General features: G+C 34.2%; 1 protein-coding gene across 1 annotated transcript in view; it reads right to left on the reverse strand.

The window, feature by feature from the left end:
* The window catches only part of LOC129220274 (metabotropic glutamate receptor 2-like), a 134,985-nt gene that overhangs the window by 12,508 nt on the left and 104,237 nt on the right, over positions 1-18,240 (reverse strand). The window lies entirely within an intron of this gene.

Genomic DNA, 18,240 nt, shown 5'->3' on the forward strand with positions numbered 1-18,240 from the left:
TTGCGATTTTTCAATATAATTCTCTTTGACCTCTCCTGGAAAACTTTGAAATGATGGTCCTGTTAGAGACCCTAGAAGAACAATTAAATCGATTAAATATTAAACCGGACTCTTAAACGAAAATTGATCATGAATTCAAACTGTTAGAATTAGAAGATTACGAAAGAGAACTGACATCAGCATACCGCAACAAGACAAAGAAAGTGACACAACTTAAAATTTTGGAAAAACGTACGCTAACGATTGATTTTAAATCTAAATTCAATGCTCTTCCTTTCAACAAAACTCGCAAAAATTTAGCCTACATAACTGGTGCGGGCTGGCGTAAAAACAATATAATCAATTGTGCTTGAAGTATGCAAAATTTAGACAAGAAAACTAACCGGTAATCATCACATAATTATGTTTTTGTGCGTATTGGTATTATTTCAGACGAAAAACTTAAGTTGGAACATAAGAGACAAATTATTAGACGAAAGAAAGCCAGTGAAGCTTCCAAAATTGGGTATTCAAATATGCTCTACTGTGATTTCACCCAATTTTATTCTTTTTATAACGCTTTTAAAGTCTTGATTCAATAAAATGAATTGCTTTCAAAAACTGAGAAATTTAACCATCTCTAAAGTTATTTGGATGGCTCTGAAACAGCAAATTGCGGGATTTGAATTTTAGATGAAAATTATATTAACTGGACACTTCAAATATTAAAAGAAACATTCAGACAAAAAAAAAAAGGCATAACTACTGTCTGACCACGGATTGTATTGAAAAACAAACATCCGTTTTACAGCCATAAATGGACAAATCAATTATTTTTTTAGCGATGCCAGCTTTTGCAGAAGCAGAGTCTCATTCAAATGAGAGGAATACCGGCATCAATTTTTTACTTTTCCCCGTCATTCAGATAGATTCGTCTTATCTGGACGTTTGAAAATTCCATACAATCCGTGGTTGAACAGTAACAGCCATATGAACGAATTGCGTAACTTAACTCCAGTTTAAAAAATATTGACATTTCAAAGCAAAAAAGACTTCGCAATGACATAAGGGTTAACGTAAGGTGCCATTCCGCTTTAGTACTGAATTCTAATTCTGTAAAGGGCAGTAAATGGAAGTAACTACAAATTTTTAATTTTTAACGTTTCTGCATCTTTGTCACTTATTGTACGATCTTGTTTATTTGTTTTCTAATGAAAAAAAGCCCGAAAAAAACGTCTAATGAAATTAATTTCTTATGGTTAGTATTGAATCCAAAACTCGTTTCTTCAACTATTTCGAAAACTTATTTCTGCATATACAGCCGTTTACCTGCCCAATGCCTAATTCTTACTCTGCAACGTTGCTAGAAGTAGTGTACAAAATAATTAATCATGAATTTGACATAAAAACATACGTACGGTTCGTAGGCCATGCACATCCAGCCCGCGAAGCTGGTCCACGTGGTCCGTTGTTTTGTTCACTGTTATAAATCGAAAGCGCGATTAGTAACAATGCCACAAATTTGGAGCCAAATATTCAGAAATTGGTTTCTGAAAATTAAATAGATTTAATGTGTAAAATAAACATCAATTGATGATAACAACAGTTTCTGGTTTGTAATTTTCCTTCATTTTCCATCTTTTCTTATGTTATGATTATTTTTATTTATTTATTTACTTTTATTTTTAAATTTAATATTTTTAAATTTATGTCTTATGACCCGCGAGAATCGTTTTGATATGGGGGTGGCTTTCTGGTTGGAAAAGATTGCGTAAAATTAGGGAGGGGAAGGATGTAATCGAGAAAATAAGAAAATCGCTTGCGTTCCAGACATAAATCAACTTTTGAAATTCTTGCAAACAGAAATATCAACAATAGAACAAACTTATTCGTTTAGATCGAAGCCATTTAAATCAAACGCCTGCGGTCTTTTAGTAGCTGCGAAACGTGCAACAAATCAAAAATATTTGTTGTTAAAAATAGTTTTAAACTGGTTTTTGTTAACAGCTAAAATTATATCTGCGTCTTGTGTAGCCGTTAGGTTCCACGAGTAAATTTTTTGCAAAGCAGAAAGTTTTAATACAATCGAGTAATTGTTAAGGTCAAGAATTTGTACGGAAATAGTGAAATGGAAGAAAATATTTTTTCTTAAAAATATTCAAGCCTAAGTTGAATACTTTAAAGATCTATTGTAGGGCTGCATTTTTTTAAAGTTTAAGTATTCACATTAACAAGACGACAAAGTATTCATATTTTGGAAAACGTTTTAAATATCTAAATTAATTAATTTTAATAAAACATTAATTTAAACGCATATCCACTTGAAATTACTCGACGATCGCTATTTATTGGATGATCCTCCCTGATTTTGACGAATGACAAAAATTACGTCAATATCTCGGTTGAGAGTGTGTACTGTTATTAAGGTTAACCTTAAGATGTAACTTTTTTTTACAACAGAAGATTCAGTGACTAAGAGCATTTTAAGGGGCAAATTCATAACTGCAGATATCATAGTTACGAACAGAAGGCCCACACTGACCTTCAGACAATCTTTTGTATTGAAAGCTCGTGCCTTAAACCATGGTCCTTTGCAGAAGTAAAATTAATTTCTAGCACAAACCAACAATTTTATATTAGATTCTAAAACTTGATTTCATGTGATGTGAGTTGTTTGAGTTGGTAATTTCAAAAGGTATAGCTTCAATAAACCGAAAAGGTGGTTGTACAATTGAAGTACAACCATTAAGAAAAACTCCATCATTTGCGAAAAGCAATTTTTTTCGTTAATGGCGTTTAAATACTACATACATTACAAGCTCATAACCATTTCATTACAGTCACAGGCACTCGTTTTAATACTGGTAAGAGTTCGTGATACAACTTCAAACTTTCTTGAAATGACGACACAGTTCTTGAGAAAACACAGGAGATTTATTTACAGCTATGTACAGGAAGCGTAGTTACAACTGCTAAATCAATCATCAGCAATTAAGCATATATCAATTAACACCGTAAACTCAACGGTTACACGTATTTACATCCAAATACACAACGCAAAATGCCTCACAATAAATAGAGCTAATACACATTACACACTCTCAACGCGACTTCTCAATCGAGACTAACTTTTTATTCCGCGACACGGCTATTTATCAAACACCGAAGAGAGCTCTCAAATATTCCAGAAAATCGTAGACCGTTCTACCTCTAATTTATTTATTTCCATTCACAAATTTTATCATTCAGAAATGAGGGGACCGTATACATCAGCCGAATGTACGGGGGATGTATATTCATTACAAGAAACTATTTACAGGTTACGTTACTACAATAATTTGAGATGAAAGATCATTTAATAAACGCCAAATTTAGCTAGATTACGACAAATTAATCACAAAAAAAATTACTATTTACAGAATTTGTAACAATACGTTACAGTCACGGGCGCTCGTTTTAATACGTTACAGTCACGAGCACAATCTGTAGGAAAAGATACAGTAAATTCCAGACATCGCTTCCCGGATCGAGTGCTAAAAATAAAAAGCGACAATAAATATTACTCTAAAAGTACAGGATAAAATGGAAAAGAAATAAAGAGTGAAATCGTAAAATTTAAGAACATTGCTGTTCCAACAATTTTTCTATTTGAAAAAAAGGGTTAAAAATAATATAAAATTTCAAATTTAATAAAACTTAGGGAGAGCTATTTTTCAAAAGAAACTAGAAAGCGGACGTCGTATAACCCTCTGTTACAGCACTGTATATTTCCGAGATATGAGCTCTTTTAGTTGCTACATTCAAACAAGTATAGCTTCTCTAAAATGGAGTTGCACCTGGCTGAAGCACTACCATTAATCCCAGATCCAACACTTGTGTTAAACGATGTTTTTCAACAATGCCCCTTAAAACACTACATACATTAACAGCCCACAACCATACCATTACAGTCACGGGCACTCTCAGTAGGAAAAGATAGTGTAAATTCCAGACTTCGCTTCCTGGATCGAGTGCTAAAAATGAAAAGCGAAACTAAATGTAACCCTAAAAGTACAAGATTAAACGGAGAAAGGAAAAAGAAAAAAAAAAGGTGAAGTCGTGAAGTTTAAGAGCCGTGCTATCCCAACCAAACCCACAGGGCCTGCCCACCTAACCTCTCGGGTCTGTTAAGTTTTATTGTGGTTTTGCTTTTCCCCTTTTTCTGATCAAAGGAGTGTATTATGAAGAACTCTTCCATACTACTCATTTACGAGAAGGAACCCTCAGATGCGACCTTTCCAAGGCGGTTGCATGTTGTGACTAGGACTGAATAGAGAATCGTAATAACCGACATCAGAAAAGAGCGTGAATGCTCCTGGAGGTAGAGCGAGAATTGAAAAACGTTCAAGGCTTTTGTGGAGAGGGAGCTTTGGAAGGGAAAGTTGGCTGATTTTGTAGTGGTAGACCAAATTGAATTTCGGTTCTACGCCGACTCTCCGCGTATTTTCTGTGCCAATAAGCGACAAACATGTCAATTTTGAAATACTTTCCATGTTTTGCGAAATACGTCTGCAGTAAAAATATTGCCCGGCATATATTACGGGAAAAGAAATTTACCTGGAAAAAAATAGATTAAATGCATTTAGCGACATACAAAATAAAAATACATGTCACTTTTGGCGTAGAACTGAGAGGGATTTCACAAAATTGAATTGCGATTCTACGCCAGTGTATTTTTTCTGCCAAGTCGACTGTTGTCGAATTTGAAATACTTTCCATGTTAAGCGAAATACGTATACAGTAAAAATATTCTGCAGCATATATTACGAGAAGAGGAATGTAAATGCGGTGGAAAAATATAGATAAAAATTGATAAAATGCATATAGCGACATAGATGTTAAATATGTGTAATTTTTGGGATAGAGCAAAAAAAAAGCAAGAATCGCAGTTTAAATCAGCAATAAAATTTTTCTAAGATAAGAAATATTAACTATTAGTAATTAAAGCTCTTCAACTTTAGAAAAAAACTTGTTTGTAGTACAGTTATCTTTTCCAAAGCAGCTACATATTTATGAAATTTTAGTATTAATTTACATTTACATTCCTTTACGTAACTACTCATTCTACCTCGCAAAAACTTTTTTTTAAGGACAATCAAGAATTGCTTATTATCCTCACTTGATCAAAGTTTATGTTGCTCTGATTTTTTAGATTGCCATGAAGACGAATGTAAGCTAACTCATTCTTTTAATATTTATGAAGAGGACAAATTTTCCTCGGCATGGTTACATATCGTTTGCGTTCATTCAAAGCTTAACTTAAGCAGATTTTACTTTTAAAAAAGAAAAAGAGGGGAGTAAAATTACGTTTTTTAAAGGAAAAACATAAATGTAGATGAACTTAAAAAGCAAAGCTTCATCTAAATACAAAATTTCCAGATTACTAATTCACATCCTTGAAGATCGATAAGAAATTGAAATGTAAATAATCTTTTTGATAAGAGTGCTGGTGGATATCGGCGATAAAACTTTTATCTTTATTACCGTATCCTAATCACCATTTCTTTTTTACCCTACTGCGCGTGCGCGACGCAAAGGAGGGTAATGTGTTTATAAGTCTATGTATGTTTGTTCCTATATGGCGTTCTAGAGACTAAATGTCTTGGCCAATTTGGGTAATTCTTATATCAATCAGTTTGTCTTAACCTTGGGAGTGTAACTAAACACATGACAGTAATCAAAATTCATCATAATCAACTACCAGTTGCCATTTTGTCAGTTCGGGATCGTGTCGCACGCTACCTGCGTACGACACAGCGTGCGACAAATGCAGTTAGCTTTCCCTGCCTGAATTTTTTGTTTACTATAAGTCTACTAATTGGAGCCTCAGTGGTCGAGTGGTCTAAATGACTGCTTCTTACACTTGAGGCAGTGGGTTTGACTCCCACCCTTGCTCCGGAGGTACCTTCCCCACTTTCTGATGTAAATTCTTTCATGTGATGTTTATATGTATTCTGTACTGTAATAAAAAATATATCATGCGTAAGGGCGGCAAGATACTGAGATTGTAGTCCTCATCAAAATAAACCTGTGCCATAGGTACCAAAAGAAAGTCTACTAATTCGATTTTCATCTCTAACATGTTGCATTTGTTTTTGTAACGATTCAGGCGACTGAATCTCGAGACGTGTACTTTCTTAACATGCTTTTTTTAGTTTTGCGAGAAAGATATGACAGACTACGTTTCTTAGCTCGCGTCATCATGAGATATACAGGCTGTTTATATAGCTGTGCTGTGGTTGATTTAAGTTCGCACATTTTTGTTGAAGGTCAAGCACATGTAGCTTTAAGCCGAGTTAGGTTCCAAGAGTGATTAATTATGAGTAGTTTAAACCATCGCAAGTTACTAAATTAACCTCACGATACAAACTCTCTCAATGAAATGACAAGATTGCGAAATGTACCGTCTTATAATCATAATAACTAAGTCAATGAAATTTAACTAAAAAGTGTAAAATAAAAAATTATTAAATGAAAACAAAAAACGCGACTGCGTAAAAACCAAAAAAACTAAAAAGAAAAATGCATAATGCCAGTAGGTTAGAATATTATAAAGTACTACTGAATAACTACACCGTTGAAATAGTTTTATAATCGTACGCAGATAAGACAAATCATTAATTCAAACGCAGAATAGATGGATTAACAGTCGGGACGCATTCCTTTCCAAACCAAGGAACACCTAAAATTTGAATGGGCCCCGACTGTTGATCCATCTATTCTGCTTTTGAATTTATGATTTGTCTTAGCTGTGTACGATTATAAAACTATTTCAATGGTGTAGTTATTCAGTAGTACTTAATAATATTCTAAACTACTAGGCTTTTACATTTTTCTTTTCAGTTTTTTTTTTTTGGTTTTTACGCAGTCGCGTTTTTTGTTTTTATTTATTTATTTTTTTTTTATTTTACACTTTTTAGTTAAATTTCATTGACTTAGTTATTATGATTATAAGACGGTACATTTCGCAATCTTGTCATTTCATTCAGAGAGTTTGTATCGTGAGGTTAATTTAGTAACTTGTGATGGTTTAAACTACTCATAATATTCCTCGTATTACCAATTCTAAAAAAAATCACCAGCAAAGACGGTGCAAATTTCTTGGCTACTTCCCTTCTATTCCATTTGTAGAAACAAAAAACTCAACGAGTATGGTCCTATCGCAATTTGTGATTGCGAAAAACATAATTTAAACTCAAGACTTCAAAATTCAAATAAATGCTGTATGCTGGTTAATTTCTTCTTCTTGAAATTTTGATTTTTCTTCCTTTCCCTTTTTCAGTTAGAATTATAACCTTATTCAAAACAACTAAAATCGGTAGGATAAAAAGTTCGGCAAGAAGAATCTAAAAGAAGAATTGAGCATTCGATCGACCCTTGCACCCGGTTAACGGGGGCCGGGTGAGAAGTCCCGCCCAACCTGACATTCGATGTCAAGACGCTAATGATGGCGGACGCACCGCACACGTTCTGCCAGGAATACCAATGAAAGAAAAGTGGATGTAAAGGGTTTGAGGAAGAACAGGAAGGGTTCGACGCGGTAATTTTTGGATCGGTGCGCACACGATAGAACGATTTGGTAACCTGCACGAAATGATCATCACACGCTGTACAATTACAAACTCGTTTAACATCAAACATTTTATCGCCAACTTTTTAATTAGTAATTAAGAGATTTTGACCCGAGACAATTTAGATTTCGTGCGGAGCAAGATATTTAGGCTCATATTTTCAATAAATATTCTAGGCACATATTTTTTGGGTTGCATAGAAATTCATCTGGAGCTTTTCTGTAGCTAAGAAACTAATGCTTTTTAATTTTATTGTTTGTCAAATGTGGATAATTACTCAGCTTATTTATCGGTGTTTAAATGAGAGGTGCACGAAATTCTAAAAACAAAAATATAAAAAAATATACTTCTGGTCCTTAGCAATCGGGGTACCAGAATAGTTGCCAACCCCATTTGACACAAATTTTCAATCAGAGTTGCATAGCGTGTTTCGCTTCTTATTAAAAAAAATCCCTATCCTTAAATAATTTATTTCTTTTAGGATGTAGTAACATTTCAGTTTTTGCGTAACATGAAAGCTACAAATTTCAAATTAAACTCTTAAAAAGATGCTTTTAGGCCATTCCACGAGGAAGCAAACATTTTGTCCCGTACGTGACAGACCCTTTAATTTCAAAACGTGGAAAGCAAAAAAAAAAAAAAAAACACATGAAATCTTAAATTTCTTCAGAAAACATTTTTTTGCTCTCACATTTTTGAAATATTACTTTTGGTGCAAAATATCGATCAGTCATGCGTGGGACAAAATTTCTGGTTCTTTGTTGACTGACCCACTACTTGTTTATTTTTTGAACTAACATTTAACAGTTATTAGTGGAAAAGCTAAGTGTATATTTAATAAATTTGCAGCAACGAACTCAAGGACATATTGCTAAAAAAAGATGCTGCTAAAATCAAGAGCTCTAAAGCTGATGTCCGAAAGTACGTCTCATAAGTGACTTCATTAGAAAAAAATAATAATTAAAAAAATACAGGAAAAAAATTGTTTAACAAATTACACTAGTCAAATTTCTTCGCGAGGTCAACAAACTTTCAACCCTCATTAATTTCTATACATGAGAAATTATGAGGAAAATTTAGACCAAATTGTCTCACACGTGACCGTGGAATCACCCAGAAGTACAAAAATTAAGAATTCCATTTGTTTGAAATTTATTTTTCTAAATTCATAGTTGAACATTTGGGTAAGATAATTTTCCAAGAAATCAAAGGAATGGCAAGAGGATTTTGAAGAAAAGACGCTACTATAGCTTTAGCTCACTCTTGATGCATTGAAGTGAACTTCAAAGAGAGAAAACATATTAGGAAAAGCCTCAGTAGGAACATTAGCTTCAGATCTTCTTCTATACATAGACACAAAACTGTAAATATTTTACACTTCATAGTCTAGAGTAGATTAAAAGAAAGAATACATTTTTAAATATATGTTCAACTTCAAAAAGTACATAAAGTAATTTGAGCAGTTAAAATACCTTAGTCTCAATTTTTCGAGTTCTAGCAAATTTTGAATTTTACGATTTTTCAGATATTTTGTGGTGATGCCTAAAACATAATCAGCTCAAAAAAAAAAATCATTGAGCAAGTGTTGTGAAACTCAAGAAAAAAGATTAAACTTCACAGGTTTGTGCAATCATTTTTATTAGTCATAATCACTAGTGCTGCCAGAATTTTCTTCTCGGGAGAAGGGGGTCATAATTTACCCCGTATGCTCACCCATACATATGAACTTACTAGGATTGACAATAAGGCTTAAAATAAGGCTTCTAATATTTAACCCCAACGGTACTGGTGTGGCTCTAGTCACAAAATATTTACGCTTTCTAAGAAACATTTCTTGTAGTTTTAAAACACGTGGTTTCTTTCCTTTTTTCCCCCCCATGCCATTTGTGCTCCAAGCGCCTGCTTTCTGACGAACTTAAGACGCTGGAATAGTGCTAAATCAGAAAGTAAAATTTTACAGGAGAAGGAATAAACAACTAACAGTAATTTAAATAACTGCTAAAACTTTGCTTTGATTTAAAATGAGTTATTAGTGTGGTCTCAGCAGCTATTTTATTGACTTTTAATCGAGTTTTCCTTCTCCTGTAGAATTTTGTTTTGGTCACTTAAATTCTCTTTAATGTCAACAGTTTCAGCGCAAAAATAAATGCATGCTTTTTATTTGAAAAATTTGCTAGAAAATTATTATGCCCATTAGAAAGATTGGGAAATACAGAAGGTTCAAAAAATAGTCAATCAGTTTTTGACTGTAAAATACATGTTACAAACAAAAGCATCATAATCATGATTTCGTCATGTAGCAGTTAAAACTTTTAATTCTCTTTTAAGTTGAGTAGGTATAAAAACAAATGAGTACAATTATTTTTCTTCAGGCACAATAGTCAGTATTACAATCATAAGTAAAATTTACCGTCATAGTTGGTCATTACAGTCGTTACATGTAAACATATATGTATACATGTAACATATACGATACAAAGATTGGAAAAATTGCTTGAAAACAAGGGTTTTGACGGAAAGTGCTCCATGACCTTACAACTTTGTTGCACTCTTTGTCAGTACCACAGTCCAATTAAGAAATCAGGGGACCCCAGGTCAAACACTTTTTCCGGGGTCCCCTGTAGTCAAACCTTACAGTTTTCACCATTTTCTTGAACAGTTTTTGGAATTTGGGACCCCTAAAACGTGGAGGCCCTAGCCCAAAGCCTAGCTTACTTATTCAGTTATCAGGTCCTGGTCAGCACGAATTAACAGATATCCATTTTGAGTGCTACAAATAGTAACGCAAATATTTCATTCAAGAATATTGAATATCAATTCAAACTAATCTCTTATAATAGTTATTCTCTTTATCATAGAATAAAGATTTTTAATACACATTAAAAGCATCTTTCAATGCTTTACTCAGATTCGCCTGTGATTTCATTAAGATTCAAGTTGTCATTATATCATCCTTTTTTCTTCAACACTTATTGAAAAAGAATAGAAGTATGTCTAACCGATTAAAAATAGTCCAAGACATTAACCCAAAACTTGCTTTAGGAGATAACAAAAAAATATATCTATATATAATTAGCAGCACACCAAATAGTAGTGTGAGCGAAGATCTTCAGCGCCCTAATGAACATTCGATGTTAATTAGTCTTGTGTCAAATCCAAACCTGCTTGAAGAAGCAAGTGAACGTGACATCACCAAACCGGCACTGCCAATGTAACATGATGGTGAAAAGAAAAATCTCGGTAATATTTCTTCACCTTCCTGTATTTGATACTGTTTTGTTTTATGCCATTCTCAAAGACATTAATAATTTTCCGGACTCTAATTTCCCATCAAGTTGGCCCAAAACATCAATCCATTTCTTTAATTTGCGTGGCGAAACAATCTAGTTTACTCGGAATAAGAATGCAAAATTCCAGAGCGCAGAAGGGAAGATATTACTTCATCCAATTAACTGACCTGGCGAAGGTAAGAAAAAAAGAAACATATAAATAAAACTACATAACGAAGAAACGCGTGCGGATTCTTAAACGCAACGAAGACGAGGGGAAGAGAAAGAACAACTTTGACCGCCATCATCCAATTCTCGACCCCCAAAAAACAGGGTCATTCAACTACAAGGGGAGTGAAGGCTTGCCGGAAGTTATTCAAATGAAAAGACAATGGTCCCTATGCTTTACCAGGGTCAAAGTGCCCTGTTTAGGGTGCTCCGGTGTGACGTCACAAGGTGGGGATAATCTGAGTAGTTCGTGACTGGTAATGAGCTCTTTTGGATACTCTTTTTGTTTCTTAATGGATTCATTTGGAAGTTTGCGTTTAGTCCAATGCCATGGTTCTTGTTACTTCTTCTTGAAGTTTTTTTTTAAAGTTGTAGTCTGTAATCGTTCAATGATCTAGCACGTGGTCACGTATACATCGCTAAATGATGCGTGGGCGCCCTGTGAGGTATTTTAATGCTGTTCTAGTATGCAAATTTGAAGTTTTATAGCATGGGCAAGGGCATGTCCAGAAAATTTGCGTAGGGAAATTCTTTGTTCCAAATAACTCTTTAACGTCGCTGATTAGCCTCGAGTAGCTCAAGATCAAAACAGGATTCACGGTTGGCGACATGGGGAAATGCCCCAAAAGGACTTACGTTGTTATTAAGAAACTATTATCTCATTTTTAAAATTTCTTCAGAAATTTGCGTAGAGGAATTCGTTTTTCCAAATAAATCTTTAACGTCATTAATTAACCTCGAGTAGCTCAAGATTAAAGCATAGGGAACATGGCGGCATATGGAATTGCACCAGGAGAACTTACGTTAATATTAAAAATATATAACTCACTTTTAAAACTTCTTTTAAAATTATTAATAAGTCCTCTTCTTCTACTGCTCTTAAACCCCGAAGCAACAATTTATTACACTCACTAAATAACTGATATCTAGAGTATTACTAAATACTGATAAAAATTCCCTAGATTGATTGAAATCTAGATCATTAACATCGAAAGCAAGCAGGATTTAGTAGGCAAAATAGGATTATACGAGTACATAAGATTTTCATCATCATTTACACAAGATTTTTATCATAAATTGGGATTAATTTTTGCCAGTAAGCGATTTTGATTTAAGATATTTAATTATGACAATACATTCAGATTGTATGAAAAATATCTGCTCAATCGATGCATGGACACACAGTGGCGCATTCACACATTTGGAGACCCGTTGTAATGCCTTATTGGAGGCCCCTGTCTAACGTAAACGTTTTTTTCATATGCAGTTTTGAATTCCTTTCGGAACGCTCATGTCGTGGGGCCACTCACAATCTCATCGTTTGCTATCCATGTAGCAAATGTTGACGTATTGTCATTTGACGAAAAACAAAAATTCGTCAAATGTCGAACTGTAGTCATTTGAACTATAGAACTACTGCAATTCGTCAGAACTAATACAATTTGACTAGTACTACAAATTGCAGACATTATGCTAGTCAAACTGAAGAACAAAGACTTCTATTCATCACTGTAGACCAACAGCCTAGAACACAATCCACCAAGTTTTAAGGGTTTTAATGTACGTTAATTAAATAAATGAGAAACATTGTCAGCAGCTGAGCAAAAAAATCCTTTCTAATGCTCTTTACATCATTGTAAACGTGCTGGAGAAAGGAATGAATCCAACATAAAAACGGAAGTATGAATGTCCAAAAGTAAACTAAGAGGAGGAAGTCATCGACAGAAACACGACAATCCCGATCAGTATCGAAAGACAAAAGCGCTCAACTGACTTAACAAGATTACATGATTAATAGCTGGAGGATGCAATTTCGATCCTATCGTGCCATCTCCATCATGAGTGGGATCAATTTTTGCCAGTGAGTGATTTTGATCCTTGGTGTACAGAAAGTGCGCCGACGGATGCCCGCCAGATAAGAACATCAATTGAAAAGCTGAACTTGGTGGTTATTTGGTGGCGCTATAAATATTAAACAAGTAAATCACAAAAATACAAAGGATTGTCTCAGAGTTTTGGTACGTGGAGATATTTACTTGAGCAACTGAGAAGTTAAACCTTCAACTCGAAGATGCTTATCGGTCCTTGTTTGAGCTATTTCAACAAACGAAAAAAATGTTTTGAAGTATCATTACTTTTAGACAGGGTAAATTTATGTTTTCGTGTTTATTTTTGAATACTGAATAATATTTTAACTCTATAACTGCTCGACTTTTTTATAACGAAGTCGCTTCAAAACATGCATTTTTTTTAACGAAGAAATAAACATTGCTAACATGTATGTGATAAATTTACACAAATTACTTTAGAAACTAAGCTTATAAGATGAATATCAAACCACGATTGAATGCAAAATCCTACTTCGCATTCTTCACACCAAATTCGAGTTTCCTAACACTTCTTTATTTTTTAGGATTAGGCTTTTTTAAGCAACAGTAAATTCAGTCTGTGAAGCTCTTTTATGATAAAATTTGGACGTATCTGACTTGCAAAATAACAAGCAGTCAAAATTAAATACTTCGGAAAATGTATTACTGACATTTGAACGATGAAGTAGCGGGATAAGGTTTTTTTCATGTACGCAAGAAAAATAGAAAAAGACAAGATAAAGAAAACATGCACGTGGAAACTACAAGATAAATAAATTTAGCTACACTCACATTGCCAGGGAAATCGCGAAATAAGCAGTTTAATAATCAGTGCAGAATCAATAAAAAGAAAAAGAAAACTTTTTTTTTGCTATTTTTCTTCGTATAGAGTGAATTTGGGTTTTAATACTCTCTTTCAAACTTAAGTTTTGTGCACACAAATATTTTAGAAAATGAGTTTAGTCATAGCAAGAATTAAAGAGTTGAATTTAAATGACATCCACCTGATCATTTTTATTCTTCTTTGGTATACTTCTTTACATGTAAAACTCTCTTATTCCTCTATTAACTTCAAGTACTTAATCCTTTCACGAACGATAGCAAAATGATACCAACATGTAATTCCCCCCCCCCCACCACTCTATCGTTCCTAATTTTTTTAAAAAGTAAAATAACTTACTTCTCTCCTTTACTTGATTATTTATTTATTTATTTGAATTTGAAAAAAATAAATTCACAAACATTTTAGCAAAAAAAGCTACAGTGACTTATTTAATACAATGTTCGGAAAAAGAAAAAAAAATCTCCCACTTAGAGGGGTGGTTGTGCTTGTTGTATTGGAGTAGAAAAGAGAAGCTATATATATATATATATATATATATACATACACAGTAAAACCTGTAAAGTTGACCACCTGTTTATGTTGATCACTAGCACAGCAGTGCACCACAGATGGTCAACTTATACAGGTTTCACCGTATATATATATATATATATATATATATATATGTCTCATTTGGTAATTTAGACTTTCCAGAATTTTTTTTCGATAGAGACAACCTTCCCTCAGATTCTCGGGAGTATGCGAAATATGTCTCAAAGCCTTTTCCTATCAACACAGAAATTATGGATGCTATAAAAAATTGTTTTACACTCATTCAGATTATCAGTATCAAAGTAGAAAGCAGTGAAGCGAGCACAGAATAACTCTTAGTCTGTTCTCATCGACTGGGAGTCCGTCACATTTCGGAAAACGGTTAAAGGACTAAAAAGGTCACAAAACTTTTCGCGTTCTATGCTACTGGTAATTTGCTTCCTGTACAATTTTCCTAATTCGAGTACATATTCAGTAACCTCAATTTAATTGCCTTTCTGCACTTCAGTTTTGTCCAAAGTTTTGAGCTCTGTAGATCACGCTTCAGAATTAGGCTTAGAACTCGGCTTCCATTGTTTTCAATTCCTACAGACGCTATTTGTATGTACGTTTGTCACGTGACATTATGTTTCTCTTGTTATGGAATTTAGAAAAATGGTTTGAAGTAAACACGAAAATTACGCGGAAGTATACTTACCGATGTACGTATTAATAATCTTCCTGAATTTTTGAATATCATTTCGGGATATGGCAGATAACCATGCAAAGACGGAAAAACAGATTAAATGGTAGGCTCTTGTAAGAAACTGAATTTGCTATTAACAGAGCTTAAATGGATGCTCTAAGTTCGTGCTGAAGATAATATAGGAAACTAAACATTAATGCATAATACCTTTTCATGAGGCTCACCATTTTTTCTCTGACAAAATCCATTTAATACAAAACGTAACTTGGATGTTATCATGGGATAATTAGTATTTCTCCCTGGGAGCCCAAGTCTGTCTCGTTTTCTAAAGTAGCACTGAGTCAAATTTTGTTATTGTTATTAACATTATTATTAACATGTTACTTGTTGCTGTTGTTCTTGACGTATTTATGTCCAAGAAAGTACAAAAGTGTTGAACCTTTGATGATAAATTATTTGTGGTTTTTTCAGTTAAAGCCCAATGTTGCAAAGCGGTTGTTTAACTATAAACCATGCTTAAATTAAACTATGATTTTAAAAGAAGTTTTCTTATGATTGGAACAGAAAATTAAAGATAAAAACATACTTTATTTTTATTTTATTTTTTTGAGCAATCACGATTGCTTATTGTTCTCACTTGACTGTTTTGATGTCCTATGATTTTATTCCCCCCCCCCCGCCTCCCTCTGCAGCACCACCACCGACCGGCTGCCTCACGATGCTGCTCCTCTAGCAAAAACCGTCTCTAGGTTGCGTCACTTACTTGCCTACAATTGCACATACACCTACACACAAAAACACATACACACACGCATACATACAGACACATACACACACACAAACACCTACACATACCCCCCACAAACAAACACACAAACACACATGCCTACACACATACACATACCTCCCACGCACAATCATACCCTCCCCCCCCTCCAAACACACATGCCTACATACACACACCCATGATTGCGAAAAAGATAATTTGAATTCAAGTTGTCAAAGTTCAATTTTTTTTTTTTTTTTTTTTTTTAACTATGCCTTTTATGGTTAAGCTGATTTTCTGATGGCTGAATACCATAATTGATTCAATTCCAGGGCTATACTTTTATCGGTTTTCAATATTCACAATCCTTATTTTTGTCATATCGTACAGTAACACAGACGTAAAAAGTTTCTTTTAGAGCCAGAAACCTTGAAAATATTTTCTGATTGATTACGGCAGACTCTGTGACATCGGAGTTTTCTCAAGCGTATCATAGCTGAGTGGAATCACTGGAGAAAGTGGATGTCAATGAACCGAAGAGAAACGAATTGTAACTACACCCGAGATAACTACCGCTGCATTTACTTCACTATTAAAATGCAAATTCGAAGATTTCAAAACACTGATAGGGGGGAAAAAAGAGGGTTTGAATCACAATAAAAGCTGCATAACGAGAAGCAGCGTAGTAAAACACTGATTGAAATAGCTGATACGTGATTCAATATTTTGAGTAAAAACAACAATTTACAAGCAAAAATTACACTGGGGAAGAGCAATTTGACTGTCTTTGATCTGTGACTTGTTTTTAACTAATTAATAGCCTCTGCGTCCAAATATGATCTCAGTTTAAATCTGTCACATGAAACTAAGAAGCTACATGGGGCTCAATGTCACCATTCCATAAAATATGGGATTGGTTTTTTTCCTTTTTACTTCCTTTTACAAAAAAAGGAAGTGTTGAACTCGCGAAAAAATTCTCACTGAAAAATCGACCTTAATTTCCATTTTGCTCACCCCCGAATGAATGTTGAGTTTTTTTCCGACTCGAATCACACGTGGATAAGTGCCTAAGAACTTATAGACACGCGACATATCCAGTTTGACGATTCTCGAGTTAGTGTCAACGAGTTTTCTCGTGACGTCTGTATGTACGTATGTATGTGCGTATATATGTCGCATAACTCAAGAACGGTATGTCCTACAAAGTTGATATTTGGTACGTAGACTCCTAGTGGAGTCTAGTTGTGCACCTCCCCTTTTGGTTGCATTCGGGTGTTTCTAAGGGTGTCTTTTGCCCCTTTTTGGGGGGAAATCATTGTTAATTTCGATCTAAACTCAAGTGGTGTTAAAATTTGGCGGACACTTGACGATATACCGCCATTCTTTTGGTCGCCAAGTTTTGTCGCCAACTTGGCGACACATTTGGCTTTTTTTTATCGGGTTTCAATTTGGCCACCGTTGGTGATATTTAAAAAGTAAATTATTGAATCACATTAAAATTACCAATAATGGGAAAATAACATTAAATTGGAGTAAAAGGAAATCATGTGAGGCACACATCAGCTCGTTTTATACTTCCTTTTACAAAAAAGAAAGTATTGTATTCGCGAAAAAATTTTCACTCAAAAATCGACTTTAATCTCCATTTTGCTCACACCCGAATGAATGTTGATTTTTTTTTTTTCAACTCGACCACACGTGGATAAGTGCCTAACAACGTATAGACACGCGAAATATCCATTTTGATGATTCCCGAGTTAATTACAACGAGTTTTCTCGTGACGTCGTATGTACGTATGTATGTGCGGATGTACGTCGCAGAACTCATGAACGGTTTGTCCTAGAAAATTGAAATTTGGTACGCAGACTCCTAGTGGTAGCTTGTTGTGCACCTCCCCTTTTGGTTGCAAGCGGGTGTTTCTAAAAGGGTCTTTTGCCCCTTTTTGGGGAGAAATCATTGTTATTTTCGATGTAAACTCAAGTGGTATTATAATTTGGCAGACACTTGGCGATATATCGTCAGTCTTTTGGTCGCCAACTTGGTGACAATATTTTTTTTTTTAATCTGGTTTCAATTTGACCACCGTTGGTGATATTTAGAGAGTAAACTATTGAATCACATTAAAATTGCCAATAATGGGAAAATGACATTAAATTGGAGTAAAAGGAAGTCATGTGATGCACACATCAGCTCGTCTTTTGTATGAAAAAAGGAAAAAAAAAACCATGTAAGTCACAATAACCTACATTGCGTCCACAATACAGAAAAAAAATCAACTTTTTGTGTTACCGATGAACACGAAATTGTTTTGCCTCCTTACGGAAAATTAAAAAAAAATTTCGTGACAATAAAGTAAAGGTGTTTTTTTGATTTAAAAAAAAAATTTAATCTATAAGAAACATTTTGTTTCAACTTAAAAATGTTTGTCTGCCACCAGGAGAACAGTAGGGCTCTCTGAA

Source organism: Uloborus diversus, chromosome 4, assembly GCF_026930045.1.
Source record: "Uloborus diversus isolate 005 chromosome 4, Udiv.v.3.1, whole genome shotgun sequence".
NCBI classification, from domain to species: domain Eukaryota; kingdom Metazoa; phylum Arthropoda; class Arachnida; order Araneae; family Uloboridae; genus Uloborus; species Uloborus diversus.